Source organism: Dipodomys merriami, unplaced genomic scaffold (assembly GCF_024711535.1).
Source record: "Dipodomys merriami isolate MVZ:Mamm:240054 unplaced genomic scaffold, mDipMer1.0.p SCAF_656, whole genome shotgun sequence".
NCBI lineage: Eukaryota > Metazoa > Chordata > Mammalia > Rodentia > Heteromyidae > Dipodomys > Dipodomys merriami.
In genome coordinates, this window is record NW_027206242.1 from 67130 (window position 1) to 73034 (window position 5905).

Sequence of the window (5905 nt, forward strand, 5' to 3'; positions counted from 1 at the left end):
GATTCCGTGGAAGTCTTCCAAGTGAATTGCCTGACTTTGATGTCAAAATGTATTCAAGAGTTAGTTGTATACATCTATAATGATTTCTGGAGAGTTTTGCTATTTTTATTGTAATTAAGTGGTTACATAATTTCCCTAATTTCACAGTATTGTGGAATAGTGATGCTCAGTTAAAGTCACAAACACATTCTAACATTTCTGGAGCAAATTGTCTATCACAGTCTATAACATTTATGAGTTCTATGAGCTTTGCGATACAGTTATTCCTTCCAAATTGGTTGGTATGTACATTTTTTTGTTTTGTATAACATCAGCTGTTCCTGTTTTCCCACGGGTTTCCTCCCTCCCATCCCTGCCATTAACTTGCTTAGTTCATTTTGGTCAATGTCCAGTGCAGCTGATGGATTTTTCCCTGATTCCCTCTAGTTCTATGTCATCTTCCTGGTTCCCCTCCATTGTACACATATACAACATACATGTGATCAGCAGCATGGGGTTATTTAGTAGAGATTCGATCAGATTGTTTCTTAAGTCCTGTTAAGTTTATCGTATTACTTAACATTTTGGTTTTAACATCCACTTATCAGGGAGACCATGTACTGTTTGTCTCTTTGCTCTTGGCCTACCTTGCTCAACATGATCACCTTCTAGCTCCATCCATTTCCCTGCAAATGCCATTATTTTGTCATTTCTAATGGCTGCATAGTATTCCATTGTGTACAGATACCACAATTTTGGGATCCATTCATCTGTGGCGGGACATCTGGGTCGTTTCCATATCCTGCTTATTACGAAAAGTATGGCAATAAACATGGAGGTGCATGTGTCCTTGTATACTGGTTACTGTTGTTCAGGATGGATGCCTAGAAGTGCTATGCCTGGGTCATAAGGGAGGTCAATATTTAGTTTTCTTAGGACCCTCCAGACTGTTTTCCAAAGTGGTTGTATGAGTGTACATTCCCAACAGCAGTGTAGTAGGGTTCCTTTTTCTCCGCATACCCACCAGAATTTGTCATTGGCTGGCTTGAGGATGTCGGACATCCTGACTGGGGTAAGGTGGTATCTCATGGTTGTCTTTATTTACATTTCCTTCAAAACCAGGGATGGTGAACATTTCCTAATGTGTTTCTTTGCCATTTTTATCTCTTCTTCTGAGAAGTCTCTCTTTAGTTCCCTTGTCCATTTAGTAATTGGTTTGTTAGCTTTGGGAGGGATTAGTTTCTTGAGTTACCTGTATATACTGGATGTTAACCCCTTTTTGGATATATTGCTGGTAAATATTTTTTCCCAATTAATTGGTTGTCTTTCTAGCTTGGTTGCGATAGTTTTAGCTTTGCAGAAGCTTTTTATTTTAAGGCAGTCCCATGTTGTCGTGTCTCACTCCAATTTGTTGTGACCCTGGGACGCTGTTCATGAAATTCTTTCCTGGGCCTATAAGTTCAAGTGTCCCTCCTACTCTGCCTGGAGAGGTTTCAGAGTTTCAGGTTTAATACTAAGGTCTTTAATCCATTTTGAGCTGATGTTGGTGTATGGTGATATGCTGGGTCCACTTTTATTCTTCTGCATATGGTCACCCAGTTTTCCCAGCACTAGTGGTTGAAGAGGCTGTGTTTCTTCCATGGTCTGTCTTTGGTTCCTTTGTCAAATATCAGCTGACTGTAGGCATGTGGATTTATTTCTGGATCTTCTATTCTATTCTATTGGTCTTCGGGTCTGTGTTTGTGCCAGTACCATGCTGTCTTTGTTATTATGGCTCTATAGTAGAGTTTGAAGTGCGACATGGATATAACTCCCATGTTGTCTTTATTTGCTAGAATAGTTTTGGATATTCTAGGTTTTTGTGGTTCCATTTGAATTTTTGGACTGTTTTCTGTCAGAGAAATACATCATTGGGATTTTAATAGGAATTGCACTGAATTTGTATATTAATTTGGGCAGAATTGCCATTTTCACTATGTCTGCCTATCCAAGAGCATGGGAGGTCTTTCCATTTCCTAGTATCTTCTGTAATTTTTTTCTTTAACTTTTTATAGTTTTCATTAAATAGTTCTTTTACATCTTTGGTTAGGTTAATTTCTGAATATTTTATTTTGGGGGATGTTATTGTGAATGAGCTTGCTTTCCTTTATTTCCCTCTCTGCTTGTACATTGTCAGTATACAGGAATGCAACTGATTTTTGTGGGTTTATTTTGTATCCTGCTACTTTGCCGAAGTGATTTATGATTTCTAAGAGTTTGGGGATGGAATTTTTGGAATTGTGAAGGTATAGTATGATGTCATCTGCAAAAAGGGATAGTTTAATTTCTTCTTTCCATAAACAGATCTTTTAATGTCTTTTTCTTGCCTTATTGACCTGGCTAAGAGTTCCAGGGCTATATTGAACAGGAGTAGAGACAGTGGGCATCCTTGCCCCGTTCCTGATTTTAAGAGAATTGGTTGTAGCTTTTCCCCATTAAGTATAGTATTAGCTATTGATCTGTCGTAAATGGCTTTTAATGTTTTAAGAAATATTCCTTCTATTCTTTTGCCTCCAGAGCTTTTAGCATGAATGAATGTTGAATTTTATCAAAAACCTTTTCTGCATTTGTGGAGATAATCATGTGATTCTTGACCTTGGCTCTGTTGATGTGTTGGATTATATTTATTGACTTACGTATGTTAAACCATCCCTGAATCTCTGGGATGATGCCTACTTGGTTTTAGTGTATGGTTTTTTTTATGCGTTTCTGGATTCTGTTAGCTAGAATCTTGTTAATGACCTTTGCACCTGTGTTCCTCAAGGAAATTGGCCTGTAATTCTCCTTTTTGGTTGGGTCTTTGCCTGGTTTGGGGATGAATGTGATATTGGCTTCATAGAATGTGTTTGGGATAGCTCCTTCCTTCTCTGTTTCTCTGAAGAGCTTGAAGAGTATAGGTGTTAGTTCTTCTTTAATGGTCGTATAGAATTCTGTTGCGAATCCATATGGTCCTGGGCTTTTTTTGTTGTTGGAAGACCTCTGATTGTTTCCTGTATCTCCTTGTAGGATATTGGCTTATTTAATTGATTTACTTCATCTTTGCTCAATTTGGGAAACTGGTATTTCTCTGAAAATGCATCCATTTCTGCCAGGTTTTCTTTTTTTAGAGGATATAACTTTTCAAAGTAGTCTGTTAAAATTGTTTGGGCATCTTGGGTACGTGTTGTGATTTTTCCCGTGGCATCCCTAATCCTGTTAAAATGGATTTCCTCTCTTCTTTTGTAAATTAATCTTGCCAAATATCTATCAATTTTATTTATTTTTTCAACCAGTTTTTGTTTAGTTAATTTTGGCTATGATTCTCCAATTCTCTATTTCAATAATCTCCTCTCTTAGTTTGGTTATCTGGCCCTGTTTAGTAACTTTAGGTTCCATTTTTTCATGTTTTTCTAGCTGTTTTAATTGCAACATGAGATTATTTTCTTGGTCTGTCTCTATTTTCTTGATGTGGGCTCTGATGGCAATAAATTTGTCCATCAGGACTGCTTTTGCTGTGTCCCAAAAGGTTTTTGCGAGGTATTTTCATTTTCATTGAGTTGTAGGACTTTTTTAATTTCTTCTTTAATCACTTCCATTACCCAGGCATTGCTTTGAAGTGAGCTGTTCAATTTCCATGTATTTGAGTAATTTCTGCAGTATGTTTTGTTATTGAGAACTAACTTGATTCCACTATGGTCAGATAGGATACAGGAGATTATGTCAATCTCCTTGAATTTGCTTAAGTTTCTTGCATGGTCTATTTTGAAGAAAGTACGATGAGCTGCTGAGAAGAATGTGTACTGTGTTGTTTTAGGGTGAAATACTTGGTAAATGTCAGTTCTGCTTGAAGTATGGCCTCATTAATTCGATAGCTTCTTTGCCAATACTCTGGTTGGTAGACCTGTCCTTTGGTGAGATTGGGGTGTTAAAAGTTTCCTAGTATTATCATATTGGATCTATTTTTTTCTGTAAGTTTGAGAGTATTTGCTTAACATATTTGGGTGCACCGATGTTTGGGGAATGATAGGTAGATGATGGTAATATCCTCCTCTTGTATTGTTCCCTGTATTAATATGTAGTGTCCATCCTTGTCTTTTTGTATTGATTTTAGTTTATTTTTTTTACTGTTGATTGGATCTTTTTAAATTTTTTATTATAAAGATACTATACAGAGGGTTACAGTTACATGAGCAAGGTAATGAGTACACTTCCTATTGAGCATTGTTACCCCCTCTATTATTGTCCCCCTACCATCCCTTCCTTCCTTACTTCCCTGAGGTTCTTTCATTTTAATTGTGATTAAGTGATTACATAACTTCCCAAATTTCACAGTATTGTGAAATAATGATGCTCATTTAAAGTCATAAGTTCATTCTAACTTTCCTGGAGCAAATTGTCTATCACAGTTTATAACATATAACGGTGTACAGAATACAACATACATGTGATCAGCAGTATGGGGATATTTAGTAGTGTTTCGACCAGATGAGTGGGAGTTCTTTGTTTCTTAAGTCCTGTTAATTTTGTCGTATCACCTAACATTTTGGATTTAGCATCCACTTATCAGGGTGACCATGTACTGTTTGTCTCTTTGCTCTTGGCTTACCTTGCTCAACATGATCACCTTCTAGCTCCATCCATTTCCCTGCAAATGCCATTATTTTGTCATTTCTAATGGCTGCATAATATTCCATTGTTTGTAGATACCACAATTTTTGGATACATTCATCTGTGGTGCTGCATCTGGGTTGTTTCCATATCCTAGATATTGTGAACAGTGCTGCAATAAACATTGAGGTGCACGTGTCATTGTATATTGGTTCCTGTTGTTCAGGGTAGATGCCTAAAAGTGGTATGACTGGGTTATAAGGGAGATCAATCTTTATCTTTCTAAGGACCCTCCAGAATGCTTTCCAAAGTGGTTGTGTAAGTGTACATTCCCACCAGCAGTGTAACAGGGTTCCTCTTTCTCCACATCCCCTCCAGCAATTGTCGTTGGCTGACTTGAGGATGTCGGACATTCTGACTGGGGTAAGGTGGTATCTCATGGTTGTCTTTATTTGCATTTCCTTCACCACCAGGGATGATGAACATTTTCTCATGTGTTTCTTTGCCATTTTTATTTCTTCCTCTGAGAAGTCCCTCTTTACTTCCCTTGCCCATTTAGTAATTGATTTGGTAGGTTTAGGAGGGATTAGTTTCTTGAGTTCCCTGTATATATTGGATGTTAACCCCTTGTCCGATATATTGCTGGTAAATATTTTTTCCCAATTAGTTATTTGTCTTTCTAGCTTGGTTTCAATAGATTTAGCTGTGCAGAAGCTTTTTATTTTAAAGTAGTCCCATTTGTTGAGTCTCTCTCCAATTTGTTGTGATCCTGGGACTCTGTTCAGGAAGTTCCTTCCTGTGCCTATTAGTTCAAGTGTCTCTCCTACTCTGTCCTGCAGTAGTTTCAGAGATTCAGTTTTAATGTTAAGATCTTTAATCTACTTTGAGTTGATGTTGGTACATGGTGATAGGCTGGGGTCCACTTTTAGTTTTCTGCATGTAGCAGCACAGTTTTCCCAGCACTAGTGGTTGAAGAGGCTGTGTTTCTTCCATTGTATATCTTGGGCTCCTTTGTCTAATATCAGCTGGTTGTAGGCCTGTGGATTTATTTCTGGATCTTCTATTCTGTTCCATTGGTCTTCTGGTCTGTTTTTGTGCCAGTACCATGCTATCTTTGTTATTATAGCTCTGTAGTATAGTTTGAAGTGCAGCATGGATATCCCTCCCATTTTGTCTTTATTCCCTAGAATTGGTTTGGCTATTCTAGGTCTTTTGTTGTTCCATATGAATTTTTGGACTGTTTTCTGTTTTTTAGTGATGTAAGTCATTAGAATTTTAATAGGAATTGCATTGAATTTGT